The sequence below is a fragment of the Pteropus alecto genome, unplaced genomic scaffold, assembly GCF_000325575.1.
Source record: "Pteropus alecto unplaced genomic scaffold, ASM32557v1 scaffold190, whole genome shotgun sequence".
Classification (NCBI taxonomy): domain Eukaryota; kingdom Metazoa; phylum Chordata; class Mammalia; order Chiroptera; family Pteropodidae; genus Pteropus; species Pteropus alecto.
The window spans coordinates 3,355,015-3,370,845 of record NW_006430462.1 but is presented as its reverse complement, the minus strand read 5'-3'; the positions used below and the strand labels follow the sequence as shown (position 1 = coordinate 3,370,845).

Genomic DNA, 15,831 nt, shown 5'->3' with positions numbered 1-15,831 from the left:
CTTATTATCACTAAGATTATATATGATCTGCTAGAGAGAGCAAGAGGGGGGTGGGGAGAGAGAGACTGTGTATGTGGGTGTGTATACCACACTAAAGCCCTTTCACAACCCCAGGGTTAGAGAGGGATCTGGGAATCTGTTATTTCTAAAAATCTACCTAGGTGATTCTGTTAAGTAGTCAGGTTTAGGAAACACTAGACTCGATGATTCTAAGTACATCAAGCAAATTTTTGCCAGTCATTAGGATTTTAATTGCTATGTGTTATTACATCTTTTTCTCCTATGAAAAGTGGTTAAGAAGTTACCCAGGAGCCAGAAGTGCAGGCCTTAGCAGTACACAGCCACCTGTAGGGTGGTGGGGTCAGTGTTCCCAGAGGCTCAGATGATTTGATTTGTAACACAAAAGAATGTGGCAGCCATCCACACAAGTGTCAGTTCTCATGAATGGGAATGAGGTGGCAACTGAGACAGGAAATGGGACAGTGCAGGCCTGTTTGCTTGTCTGTTTCTCCCAGACCCAATCTTCTTCTCAGTTACGCTAGGGAAACTGAGGCAGTTATGATTACTTTTTGAACAGTCTTGCCCAGTACAGGTCAACTGTGGAAAAATGCAAGAAAGACAAACTTCGGTATTCAAGATTAAAGTTATGTGTGCATCTTGATTTCATCAGAACACTAGGGTGTGGTGTGAGGTAATGAGGACCTTGCCTCCCTTAGTTTCTACTGCTGTGAAAATGACATAAGCTTTGGCTTAGATAGGTAAGGAGTGGCTTAAACCAATAAAAAATAACATATCACATGGCCAGCTGTATATTTATGCATTCAATGAAAGAGAATAAGCAAGAGAAATAGATCTAATGTCTACGATATTCATTAATTCATTCGAAAATTATTTATTCAATACTTACTATGTGCCTCACACTGTTCACAGCACTGGGTCTACAGTGATGAACACTGCACTCATGGAGCTTACATGCTAACAGGAGACATGCTCATAATAAACCAATCAAAATTAACATCAGATAGTGAGAAGTGCTGTAAGGAAAAATGAAATAAGGGGATGGAAATCGAATGGTGGGGATTCTCCTTTGGATAGTATGAGTCAGGAAAAGCCTGAAAAGGGGGAAATATTTGAGCAAAGATGTAAAGGAAGGGAGGAAGCAAACCATGTAAATGATGTGGTAAGAGCGTTAATGGTAGAGGGCACAGCAAATGCAAAACCCCTGCAAGCGGCAACGTGGTTGGCAGGCTTGAAGAACTATAAGGCAGCTGCCCTAATCTGACTGGAGTAGGGCAAGTGCCTGCGAAAGGGAGGGTGGGAAATGAAGAGGAGGAGGAGGCAGGAAAGGCCAGGATATGTGAGATCTTGAAGGTTACATGAATTAGATTTTGGCTTTTGTTCTAAATGTGAGAGGAAGCCATTGGAAGGTTTTGAGCAGAGAAATGACACAACCTGACTTATCTTTTAATAGAACTGTCTAGCCGCTGGGTGGATGAAGAACTGTAGAAAGGCAACCAGTTAGGTGGTTACTGCAAAAGATGGGCTAGGAAGAAGAATGGCCTGGACCAGGCTGGTAGCTGAATTTCAGATGTCTTCTGAAGCTGGGGGTTTGAATACAGGGTCTAAAAGAAAGAGGAATCAGGTACAACAACAGAGATTTGGGCCCGAGCAACTGGGTGAGTGGTGACGCCATTTACTATAATGGGGAGGACCCACGAGGGGCAGAGTATTTTGGAGTGGAATAGAGGGTTTGGTTTTGAACTAGTTAAGCTGGAGACATCTTTGAAAAAGATGAATGGAGATACAGAGTAAACAGCTTGCTAGATAAGCCTGGAGTTGAGGTCAGAGGCCATTGCTAGAGCTAGAAATGTGGTGATCACAGCATTTATGTGTAGAAAGAACAGGATTACAAGCCTGTGAAGAGAGAAGGCATCTGGGGCTTAGCCCTGGGACCCTCTGACATTTCAGGCTTGGAAAGCAGAAGGCTTGGCAATGATGACTGAGAAAGTAAGATAAAAAATAAGAAAGTGTGTGGGCCTTGCAAGTCAAAGGAGAAAGTGTTTCGAGAAGGAAGGAATAATGAACTGTGAAAACTGAGGAACCTTATTTCCTCCCTGTCCTCTGGCTAGATCTCAATTACTTCACAGAATTCATCTCTGTTTGACCCTATCTCTCCATCCAAATCTTTTGTTTTGGGGACTTAATGAAAATAGCCTTTAAGTTAAATATAAGCCTGACAGAAATTTAGTAATAAAATAGAAAAATTCCTTTGTAAAAACTTCCAAGGCTGGCATCAAAGCACTTTGAGGATTAATTATACTTTTCCAAGCTGGTAACTCCTTATCTTTTTCCCCATCGCCAAACTCCTCCAAAGTATGGCAGATGGCATTTCTTTTAAAAATTGGAGATGCTTACATCTGGACCACCTTCTTATACCATACGCAAGAATAAACTCAAAATGGATCAAAGACTTAAATGTAGGACCCCAAACCATGAAACTTCTAGAAGAAAACATAGGCAGTAAACTCTCTGATAATGCTATTAGTAATTTTTCACCTAGGACAAGGAAACAAAAGAAAAAATAAACAAATGGGGCTACATCAAATTAAAAAGCTTTTGCACAGCAAGAAAACCATTAACAAAATGAAAAGCCAGCCTAGTTAATGAGAGATGATATTTGCCTATGATACATCTGACAAGGGGTTAATATCCCACATTTATAAAGAATTCATACAACTCAACAACAACAAAACAAACAATCTAATTAAAAAATGGGCAGAGGACCTGAATAGACATTTCTCCAAAGAGGACATACAGATGGCCAATAGACATATGAAAAGATGCGCAATCATTGGAGAAATATAAATTAAAACCACAATGCGATATCACCTCACGCCTGTCAGACTGGCTATCAATAAATCAAAAAACAAGTATTGGCAAGGATGTGGAAAAAAGGAAATCTTAGTACACTGTAGGTGGGACTGCAAATTTGTACAGTCACTGTGGAAAACAGTTCAGAAGTTACTCAAAAAATTAATAATAGAACTACCTTTTGACCCAGCAATTGCATTTCTGGTATTTATCCAAAGAAAACCAAAATATTAGTTTGTAAAGATCTATGCACTCTTATGTTCACAGCAGTGCCATTCACAACAGCCGAGATATAAAAGCACCTAAGGGTCCATCAGTAGATGATTGGATAAAGAAGTTATGGTACATGTATACAATGGAATATTACTCAGCCATTAAAAAAAATGAAATCTTACCATTGCAATGATATGGATGCACCTAGAGGGTATTATGCTGAGTGAAATAAGTGAGACAGAGAAGGATAAATACCATATGATTTCTTATATGCAGAATCTAAAGAAATGAACAAACTAAACGAAAACAGAATCACAGATACAGAGAACAAATTGGTGATTGCCAGAAGGGGAGGGGGTTTGGGGGACTGAGTGAAAAGGTAAAGGAATGAAGAAGTACAAATCAGTAATTAAAAAATAGCCACAGGGATGTAGAGTACAGCATAGGGAATATAGTCAGTAAAAAATAAAATTTAATTAAAAATCAAAAAATAAAAATTGGAGATGCTAATTTTATTAAAATTCTGAGATAAGTGCAATCACATTTAAGGTATACAAATTCCTGGTTGAGAATCTTGAGCAAACGGTTTTGTGCAAACCAACTGTTTTCTGTAGGACTTGCTACTGTATGATGGCCTTGAGGTCATTCCCCTGATAATAAGATCTGAGGGCAAAGACTACATTTGGGTCAAAGCTCCATACTCCTTCATGGCTAATGAAAGCTAGCTCAAGTTTTTTCTTACAAAACTGTTGCTATTCATCATGCTTGGAATTTAGAAGGGCTGGGTATAAAGAAAAGACTGATAAACTTGATGGCTTAAATATTCTAAACTTTGATATCTATACTTCAAATTCCACATACTCACAATGCTGTATGTAAAATTATTTGAAGATTTCTTCAATTAATTTAGATGCATGGCCTGCAGAAGACCTAGAAATATATCCAAATATATTTTCCACATTACAATTCACAAAGTCAGTCTACCTAATGATTTAATGGGCAATCTTTTTTTTTTTTTTTAGCATTTTATTTTAGTATTAGTTTCAACAGTTTACAACACTCTTTTAACAGTTTATAAATTGCACATACTGGAATAGAGGGTTGCAGCTTATACACAGTTAAGGGATAATGGTTATAGAGTAGTCAAAGAGGTCTGGACTCACACTAATATGGCTGTCTGACAGCTGAGGTTAGCATCACCTCTCTGCCAGGACAGGAAAGTCATGGTCAGGGAAGAACACTGATGAGTGAGAGCTCTCCTCTGCTCTGGCCCCGACTTAGCTGCTCTCTGCTGCCTTTGTGCACAGAATATCCTTTTTGCAATGCCAAGTGTCTTTATCTCTGAAATGACTGGGGTTTACTAGATAAGGAGTCCTAATTATTTTAAGTATACACACAGACCTCTTGGAGGATTGGGTAAAGACCCATCCTCCAGACAAATATCACATACACAACATTTTACAATTTCAGAAGAGTTTAGGGAGCCCTAGAAGCCCTTCTATGCAGTCCCAAGATCCATTCACTCTAAGTTGAAGACCCACTGAACAAGTGATATCTACAACATGGAACTTTATAGGATGGAGTATTTAATTTCAAGGGTTATAAAGTAGTTTAAATCAAATACTTTTATACATGGAAAACTTCTAGCAACAATGTGGTACAGTAAGGAAATCATGTGTTAGGGACTGGAGTCAGACCTCAGCTTTGTGGTTTACAACTATAGGCACTCAACTAACCTCTCTGAGCCTCAGTTTCTTCACATATTCTACGGTGGATTAAATTAACCACAGCTCAGCAACTGGAAGAATTGGAGGATGTGTAAGTAAAGTGCCTAGCACACAGCAGGTACCCGTTAAATTATTATTATGTAATTCTAAAGTTTTAAAAGTAATCAAACTATTATAAATTTGAAAGTATTTTAACCATCATCACCATATAGTTTATTCTGGTCCACAAAAATAAATAGCTGTAAAAGGCAATATAAAATTAGTAGATAGGCATCTCATCCCGCTACAATTCTGCTTAAAGTTGTCAGGCTACCATCAGGATAGAAAAAATATGTATGGTTTAGTTTAAACCTTGTGTTGAACATTAGCATTCAATGAATAAGAGGTAAGGAAAAAAGGTATAATGAAGCAAATAAGGTTTTTCTTCATCAAAATTTCTACTGTAAATGTGATGAAACACATCTCTGTTTACACGTGTACTGAAATCACATAATTCAATATTTGTTCTTATTATAAGTGAGGAAAATGCCAAGCTAACAGAGTCCCAGACAATTTAACTCTGCTAGCATGTGCATGTACTGCATTTTTAAAGTTCATGTTTTAAACTATAATGAACTATTCTTTTAAAATAATTAAAACTTGACATATATGAGATAACAGTAGGATAATAGCAGCTAATCTAAAAGATATTCTATTCCTTGGTAAGGTTTATTAAAGTTGAGACTATGTTCTCAATAAAGCTCTATAACCAGGTCATTCCTAATTACACTATTTGTTCAAAACCACATTGTTGAGAAATAGGACATTTTTCTCATATTGGGTCTAGAATACTCCTAGTTTTCTGGTAGAATTGCTAGTTGGTTCTCTTTATGTGTTTGTGAAAGTCTCTGTCCCCTACAGGACCACTCAGAATCTCTACTGGTCATATGTTGGAAGAATTTGGCTGGTTTTAGCCGGTTTGGAATGAACATAACTAAATATACATTAAATTCAATTATGGCATCTTAAAATAAGATAGCAAAAAACATTTTCCAGTGAGAATATCTTCTTTTAAAGATGTCTCTAAAATTTGGTAGGTAGGTAGATTATAGAAATATAATCTTACGTAGAAAAAGCTTCTTTTAATATTTAGAGGACAACATGACAGTGTTGTCAAATGTTTGCACAACACATGTGCTGCTCTGTTGGGTTTCCAGTACAGACTGGTGTCCAGTGGGAACTTGTGGGTACATCTTCAAAGCCTATGCTCCTGGACAAAATCGCCTTTTGCCCTCAGACATTCAAAAACACTGAAGAAGTGCTTATTCCAATTATGTGGAATCCCATAGAAGAGAGGCACATGGCCCTTAGAAGGCAGTGGTACCCAACCTTTTCTCGCCCCAGCATGGCTGAGGCTATGATAAGATACTCTCTTGTCTTTAATCATGGCTCCCCAAAAGCAGTGATTCCCATGATTATACAGAGGAAGGTTATCAGTTCGTGAGGGAGAGGAGCGTTTAGTGGGTGATTTTGCGGGGGGGCGGGGTGAAGGGTGCGGTCCTCTATACACATAGTGCATATTGAGAATTACTGGAAAAGGAAATGACACCATTTGAGTAGTTGACACTGTGACACTGATTTGCTAAGTTTGAGCAAATTACCCGGACACTTTAGGCCTCAGTTTCTTCACCTGTGAAATAAGGATATTTGAGTCAGATTATCTCAATGTCTCTTCAGTCTAAACTTTAATTTCAAGATTCTAATAGATTCTAAATAGAATTGAGGTTCAAAAGTCTGGGTCATGTGACAGGAAAGGACTGATGGCTCAAAATCTCTTCCAGGCTTAAAATTCTCTAATTCACTTTCTCTAATGGAAGTGAGAATTCTACGGAAAAAAATAACTCACTTCCCATGTGGGCCCTCCCTCTGAAGAGGCACTTAAGCACTGTTTTTACCTAAAAGAAACTACATCATCAACAAATAAATTGCAAGGAAAAAAGAAAAAGAGGGGAAATCTATAGGTTAACAGAGACTCAAGAGATACATCACCTAAACGTACCTTGCTTATTAGGTCTTGATTTGAATGGTAAAATAGTGATGAGATAATCAAGGAAATTTGAAAACTGATTATGGACTGGATAGTTGATGATATTAAGGCATTCTTATTTTTTCTAGATGTAATAATGGTAATAATAGTACTACTGTTACTATGTTTTTGAAAAGAGTTTTTATCATTTGGGGATATATACTGAAATATTTACGGATGAGATGATATGATATCTGAGATTTGTTACAAAATAATCTAGTTGGGGGAATGAAGGTGGTACAAATGAAATAAAATTGGCCATGGTAGATAATTATGGAGTTAGGAGATGGATACATGATATTTCCTTACACGCTTCTAATTTTGTATATGTTCTAAATTTCCCATAATGAAAATGTTTTAAAGGATTTCTTGAAAATAGTTACTAACATGTTGTTTTACAATTAGTCTACCTTAGTTTATTTTCAAGAACTATAAACAAACTCAATCAGTCATAAATTCAGTCATCTAAAATCAAGATAGACATTCATGTATCATGTTTTTGGAGTACATATTAACAGTTCAAACAACCATAGAACAAGGTGTTCTTTTGCCCAAAGTAGAATTACCACAAAAATAATCACTGCAATTTTTAAGTTACCGGTAGTTTTTTCATTAAAATATCTTTTAGATCTTCCTTTTCATTCAAGAAAATAGTGTCTTTAAAAAGAGTAACAGAAAAAAAGACCATGCCTCTCAAAGTTATTTTAACTAAAGAATTTATACTTTTAAAAGGGGACTTGAAGACTATCTATTTGAATCTCCAGTTTAGTCATCTCTATTGACAGATGAAATATTTAATTGCTTAAAAGACTAGTCCAAGAAAAACTGAACCAAAAGTAACCAGAGGTTTAAAATCAGAAGACCGTGAAAACATTTCGGAGAGGGGCCCTTATTATTTGTTATATAACAATTTGAAAAGTATATAATTATTAAGGCAGACATGGCCCAGAAGGCAGTGCTGCTTTGATACCACTCTTTTCCCATCTGGCTCTCATCTTGAAATATGCTCCACTCCTACCCTAGGCAGGACCCACTAGGAAACATGTCGTAGTAGTTGTTGTGAAGTACATGTGTTTTTGCCAGGAATAATCACCATGAATATGCAGTAGTGCTTGAGGAATTTAAATGGATATTATAAACACATACAGTCATCAAACAGAAGACCAAAAGATAGTTTTTGAGAAAGAATGTAGCTCTATAACATATACAGCGAGATTAGGCCAAGCCTCAGTTAAAGAATGGACTCAGCAGAACCCTAACTAATGAATTTCATTAACCATGGATTTTACTGCTAATAGCACCAGAACATTTTGTATCTTACTTTGGTGATGGTATCTCTCTCGATATATAATATTTGAGTATAAATAGATCTACTTTGATCTTGAAAAAAAATTCACACTAGAAAGAGTTTTCACGTAAAGAAATGAGAAGCACAGATGTTTTAAAGCTCAAAGTCCAGTTCTCCGATGGACAATAACTTAGTGAATTATAAGTCAACTCTAAAGAAAATAAAAAACTGGACAAAAGATGAAGCGCTATTTGAAAGCTCAGGGTCTAGAACAGTCAGAACTATTCTATAGACACCAGGGGTTCTAAAACAAGTCTCACAGTGCCTGCTGCCACAGCTCTTTTAAGACTTGATCACCTTAAACCGTAATTGCTCAAGAAGCACCTGCCCCTGCTTCCACTAACCTGTGAGTTTCTTGAGCATCTCACTCATATCCCTATACTCAACTACAGACCACACAGAACGTGCCTGGCAAATGTTTATTTAATGAAGGAAGCAGGTGGGGTGGGGTGTGGGGAGCGGGAAATCCAAAAACCATTATAGACATACTCAGAGTGCCCTGGTTTTCCTTACAAATTTTATGCCTCTAGGCTAGCAATCATGACTTACCTAGCAATGACTTATGAGAAATTCCAGGGAAGTTTACATAAATCAAGCATTTGAAATCAAATACTTCCTATTCAAACTAGGGGAATCTGGTATTTAAAAAACAAACAAACAAACAAACAAACATAAAAACCTATGATGAAGCCACTTGTAATAGGGAACAATCACCCCCCTATGTAATGAATATACATTTTTACATTCTGAGTTTGCTTTGAGAAGGAGACACCTGGCTGAAATCTACAATTTGTCTCACCACCTCTTGAGCAACCCTATTTCACACTGTCTGAAGCTCTCAGTCTTAAAGGAGAGTAAATAAACTGATATAATCCAGCTTCTGGACAAGTTTCATCAGTATTGCCTGTGTGCTATTTTAAATTTCAGATGGTAAGAAATTTCCCCAATAATGGAGTTCTGGAGGGCAGCCAGTGCTCCATGGAAGCCAGGCTCTGGGCTGCTCAGCTTCTCTTGGTTGATATGAGATTGTCTAATAATACAAGAGTTCTTGAGTAGCCTGACAGGTAGACAGCATATCTTTAGAGCCAACCTTTAAAGTAAAAAGCCAAAGTGGCAACTTTGGAGTCTTCCATGAATTGGCACAAGAGATGTTGGACATATAGTAGGCATTTGATAAGCTATTGTTAGATGGTCCCAAGATAAAAATATGACTCTATTGACAAGTTTCAGAAGTTCTGGACAGAAAGGCAGTTTTGGGCAGAAGACTCATTGTAGCACTGACTCATAAACAGGAACAAGCAGTGCCGTCATTTCTAGACACCCAGAGCAATAAGGGAAGATGATGGCCAACAGTTTGACAGTCAGAGGTTTAAAGTTTCATGTAATGTTTCATGGATCTAGAGTAGGGTTGCCAGATTTAGCATATGAAAACACAAATCATTTTTTAAGATAAGCATTCCCAAACACTGCATGAGACACACATATAAAAAATGATTCATTGTTTATCTGAAATTCAAATTTAACTGAGTGTCCTGTATTTAATCTGGCAATCTTAGTCTAGAGAGAATGGAAACATACAGTGAATTACAGAGCTCCTTACATCATTAAGGTTTCTGAAACACTTTTCACAAAAATGCTTAACGAGCTTAATATAGATAATGAAGAATCAAATCTACTTAAGAGTGAAAAAAAGATGTTGATGAGAGTTGCCTACTCTTGGGCCACAGTGAAGAGAAGAACAAAAGAATAAAATACGATTAGGACAGAGTTTCTCAGCCTCAGCACTATTGATATTTTGGGGCTGGATAATTCTTTGTGGTGGGGCTGTCCTGTGCATTCTAGGATGTTTAGCAGTATCCCTGGCCACTACCCACTAGATATCAATGGCACACCCCACCCTATCCTGAGTTGTGACAATTAAAAATTTCTCTAGATATTGCAAATGTCCCCTGAAGGCAAAATCTCCAGTTGAAACCACTAAATTAGAAGAAATGGTCAAATAAACAGAAAGTGTCATATTCATTAACCAGTGGTCATATAACAAAAGATTCTTCCCAAGGAGGAAATTTTCAGCTTGCCTGGGGCCTCTTCAAGCCCCTAACAAGGATGAGAAGGCCTAGACATTTCAGCTAAAACAATCAGAAGCTCATCTTCAAGAAGCTCTACAGAAGACTCTTTGGTGAGCCCTGCCAAAGAAGCTCTGCATGGCAGTGCGCACATCACGGCAAGCAGGACGTCACACCCAGCCTTTGAAGACGTTTCTTTTAAGTTAACCTCCCTTCCAACTAAACTTTTTCCAAATCTCTTCCTGCCATTTGGAAGTTGAGTGATTCTCAGCTGTAAAGGCCTGTATATACGAGGTGCAGATGGCAGCAGTTACGGCCCTCACCAGATGCTGCAGTCTCTAATTTGATTGAAAGGATATAATTAGACAACAGAAACACTTTAATGAAAGAGCAAAACATGGAGGGAGGGAAGGATTGAAGGCCCTTAACTGATGCCAAAACACCCACCAGTAATAGAGGCTTTGAGTCTGGGGAAAGGGAAGGGGAAAACCCCTTAAAAGGACAGTCCCCATCCTGTTTATTTCCCCATAGAAATAGGAATAGGAATTTTATTATTGTAGATTTCCACTGTATTTTATGTGGGAACAATCTGATTAAAACCAGAAGGGTCTTCGGAAGAACATCAAAGAAAAACAAATATGGCTTCTGTGGTCATTATTAAAAATATTTTTACCAGCCCAATAATTTTCTTTGAAGATGAATTTTTATAGATTGAACAGCAGCAAGTAATTTACATACTGTGATGGCATCGGTTAACAAGCCCTAATAGTCTAGAAGAGAATTACTTGGTCCTCATGTTTTCATCTCACTTTAGGATATCAAGGAACATGGACAGCCATTTAACATATCTGTTTAGAAGGTATGTAAAACCATGTAGAGTGAGTTGTATATGCTGATGCTGCAACCATTTTGAATCATCTTTAAAAGTTGCCTATGCTGTTTTCACTATTTGCTAGCCTTCAGACTTTAAGTGTGAGTATACTGTTCTGGTTCTAACCAAGAATCTAACCAAATTGAAAGAAATCCAGCCCTCAGAATCTGAAGTTGCTAATGTGGTGTGACACTCGGGTTTGGAAGAGGATGCAGCCTCTTCAGCCCACTAGAAGCAAGGCCCTACCCTTGTGGTAAATTGAACAATAAAAGTTTAATGCTTTGGTTACTTGCCAGGGATTAAATCAGTGGCAAGAGAAACTAGAAGCTGGGCCCAGCAGAGAGGCAGCCCCGAGAGGGTCCTGTTATAACTGGGAGGGAGAGAAGCAAACTTGTATGTGAGGTGCCTAAACTCTTGTCTGCCAGGTGCTTCCTAGCACCCAGATTCATTCCTCTTCAATCTGGTGCAAGTTCAGGCTAGGGAGATGTTTACCTAGAAAGAAGATTTAAAAAGGGGCGAGAGGGAGACCTCTTTAGAGGAGGAGAAGGCAAGTTTCTGTAGAGTGGCTATTTTCTGAGTAATATGAATACCCTTCTGACATTTGTACAATGGCCTCTTCCCTTCCCCTGTTCAGTCTGAATCCAGGATAATATCTCAGAGGTGAGGTCAGATGAAGCACTGCCATCTTGACAGGAAGACACTGAAGACAACAGAGAGGGAAAAACAGAGTGACCTTGGGCTGCTCCTCCAGACTAATATTTGCAGGTTCCAGCTGGATTCTCAAAGAATGTCAGTCATTGCTCTCACCCATTCAGGGACCGCACAGTAAATTAGCCAGGAACTAACCTGCCAAGTGGCATCAGGGGCTTGAGGAGATCTCACTTCAGAACCTTCAGAGGTAGGTTTTTCAAGGGACACATTTACTTCCTCCTCTGTTATCCTTATTCAGGAGGCAAAACCTCAGACAAAAGCTACAGATCCAAACTTCCGGCCTCACTCAAGTGTTTTGCATTAACTGTTCCACAGTACAAACACAATCATCTTGGTATGTTTAAATGTTTAATTTTGTTTTTTCAAAAATGTTTTAATTAAAACAAAATAATCAGCCATGCTAAGCACATTGTTGTTTTTTAAAGGCCACTTTTAAAATGACAATAGAACCAAGGAAATAAAATTCAACTATTTCGGAAAATGATAGAAGTTTGTTTTTTTCCTGGCTCTTTTTCTAATTCTCAGGGCTGATAGAAGTTTGTTTTTTTTCCTGGCTCTTTTTCTAATTCTCAGGGCTGGTGCCACCTGCTGCCTAGGCTTTCCTCTGAGAAACAGATCTCTCAACGGTTTGTTCCAAGCAACATCTGCATAGCTGAACAAACCATGGGCCAATTCCAAGGCAGGCACTATTTTCTTTATATAGTACACACTGAACCATACTAAATTTCTTTTTAAAGCATTTTTTAAAGTCTTATTAAAGAGTTAAATGTATGTGCATGCACTTCCCCCCACATGTATCTTTTTTTAAAATTGTGGTAAAATATATATAACATAAAATTTACAATTTTAACCATTTCTCCCAGATGTCTCTTAAAGTTAGTTAATAGTAAAAGGTAAAAGGTTCATTTATTCACCAAAATCAAGCCTCCTTGTCCCGCTTCCAGGGAATGCTGGAAAAAGTTAATACATATAGACCTAGAGCAGGACTTAGCAAAGTATAGTGTGTGGGCCAAATCTGGACCCCTGTCTGTTTTAGTACAGCCCATGAGCTAAGAGTGGTTTTTAAATTTTTAAATGGTTGAAAACAATCATAAGAACAATATTGTGTGACATATAAAAATTGCATGTAATTCGAATTTCAGTGTCCATAAAGTTTTATTGGAACACAGTCACGCTGATTCACTTACATTTTGTCTTTGTCTGCTTTTGCCCTACATAGTCAGAAATGAGTAATTGCAACAGAGCCACAAAGCCCAAATTATTTAGTCTAGCCGTTTACAAAAAATATTTGCCAACACCTGTCCTAGAGCCTCAGATGGCATTATAATGCTCAAAAATTCTAAACTAAAGCTGGTATACTGCCCATCACCAAACATCTCTAATCTGTATTATGAAGCTATTTAAAGCAGTATATTTTAGCTTCATTATTTATTGCTGTTGATCTAACTATACTAAATCATAAGTGAGTGTATTAATAATATCTATAATAAGTGCATCAACTTGCTGTTTATTAGTAATAAGCCTAAATGGAACTTCTTTTTGCAATAAGATTTATAAAGGGTCTCATTGCATATCTCAAACCAAATTTTTGCCAAAGAAACAGGGTTCTTTGATACCAGATCAGTTTTGACAGTTTTGTGTTTCTTAAAATACTCAAAGCATAAAAGTAACTGGTATGCATGTAGGTCCATTTCACTCCTCTCAGCCCTTATGTTGCATACAAGTAATTCTATTAACCTTAGAAGAGGGAAAGGGCTCTCTGTACAGTATGATGCTCTCACTCTTAACTGAACTCACAGGTTTTATAGCAAGACATATTACTGACTAATGGGACGAATTCTAGATGAGGAGTTAGAGGAGAATGAACATCAACTACAAAAGGCTGTTCACAGGAAATGTAACCTGAGTTGAAAAGCTGTTGATGCACACCTGATATTTAAATGTAGTGAAATGCCCAAGCAGGTAGTTTGCTTTCAGTAGAAAACTCAAATAACTGAAGACCATTCAGCCTCCTCTGCTCTTTCTACCTCTTGGCTCTCCTCTGCAGGTCAGTAAATTCCAGATAGACATCCACTTCGAAGAGCCCATCAGCCGGATGGCCCTGGCTGCCTTCCTCCTTGAAAAGGGAGTCTAGATTCCTCCATTAACCTCTATCTTCCTCTTTATCAGTTGTGAAGGAAGGGAGAGAATCTCACAGAATGGAAAGAGAGATCATTTGGGGTTGGCTACACACTGTAATTAGAAGTAGCATTGATGGGGAATGAGCTAACTGTTTTTATAAAGTCAGCATTCAAAAATGCAAACCACCAGTAATTTAAATATTATAAAATTGTACAGAATATAAGTATTGAAATAATTTTTTCCATCCACAAAATTCTAGAGAAAATTACAGTATCAAAAAATATAAAATGGCAACTTTGGCATATCCTCAGACTAAAACGTGTTTTTTATTGGAAAGGATTTTAGAAAGGATTTAAAAAATACTAGTGGGTAGGCTCAAGGCAGGATGTGATGCTCAAGACCACGGGATATCTCCCTAAAACTGCTTCTGGAACTAAAGAGGAAACGTCACAAAAGCACTGATGTACCAGTATAGTAGAAAAAAGAGCTGCTGAGGCTCAATGAAATGGGAACTTGGGCCACTTATTATGAATTATTTCACAATGGTTATTTATTTGTCCCTACCTCAGACTCCCAAATAAAAGTATACCAAGGTTTGAGGTTCACATTACATAAGAGCTGCTGCATTTGATCCTTCCTTGCAAAGCAAAAGTGCCTGAGGAAAGGACACCACCTTTTAACAAGTGTAAGCACAGAGTTGGCTCACTTAACACTTTTCAGAGCTATTACTCTGCCCTTTCCAGAAGGGGAACCAGTTTATTTCCACCAGTACCTCTCTCTCTGTAGAACATGAAATCCTGACCACACAGATGGCAAAGTGGTGCTAAGGGGTTACTAGGTTACAGTTATGTTGACATATCCTGGCTCTCAGAAAGTCCCTCCTTCATTCTTTACATACGGCAAACAGTAGAAATGATCAAACTTATGCAGAAGTTTTTGCAGGAGTCCCCTAAAACACCACTGATCACTCAAAAACCAATTTCTGAACCTAAGGTTTACAACACTTGGAGATCTCCCTTCTACTGATCTAAAGCCAAGCTTTGCCTTTTACAGGGATTAATCAGACTGGAAGCTCAGAGCATTCCCAGGGCAAATGAGGTGTCTACCACTTGGTGAACTATGAAGCACTATAAAAAGTATTATTAAAATATGTTTATTGACTGCCTTCTATATGTGGGTGTTACCTGCAGTATATTATTTAATTTTCACAACACCCTGTAAGGGAGTTATCATTTTCCCTCCTTTACAGATAACAAAAGTGAAGCTCAGAAGCTGAAGGCATGGCCCAAAGTAAGTGACAACACCAAGTCCTTTCTTTTCACTAATCCAAGCTGGTAAGTAAACAAAGCAATACTGAGTTTTCTTTCCGCAGCAAAATCCTCTTTCCAGCATCACAGTTTGTGACTTTGGGCAGAGAACCTAGAGGCAGGTCTTCCTACTTGGGCAAACCAGTAATGAAATCTTCCCATCTTTTTCACTAATGCCCAATTCTCAACACCCAAACAACTTGCAGAGAAATGTAACTGGGCCAGATAACACCCTCTTGCCTGCTCTTCAACTTGGAAAGAGTTCTGCTGCAAGGAAGGGTGTGTATGGAAGCTAAGCAAAGTCCCAGCTTCCATCCTGATCCAGGGCCCCACCTAGGGGAAGACCTGGCCTTGGCCTGAGGAGCAGCGTGGCCTTATTAAAAGTGTGGGGCTACCTGGGAATCAGGATTCTGCATTGCACCCTCAGGATAAGCACCCTAAGCTCTGTAGAGCGAAATTTCCCATTACTCCTTACTTTCTTCCAGTCTCCAAGCTGGGCTGGCACCTGAGTCATGAGGAATTTCAAAGCAG

At 38.1% G+C, this 15,831-nt stretch overlaps 1 protein-coding gene across 1 annotated transcript in view; it reads right to left on the bottom strand.

The window, feature by feature from the left end:
• Nucleotides 1-15,831, bottom strand: part of KREMEN1 (kringle containing transmembrane protein 1) — a gene marked incomplete at its 5' end in the record, with an annotated part of 62,418 nt that overhangs the window by 45,745 nt on the left and 842 nt on the right. The window lies entirely within an intron of this gene.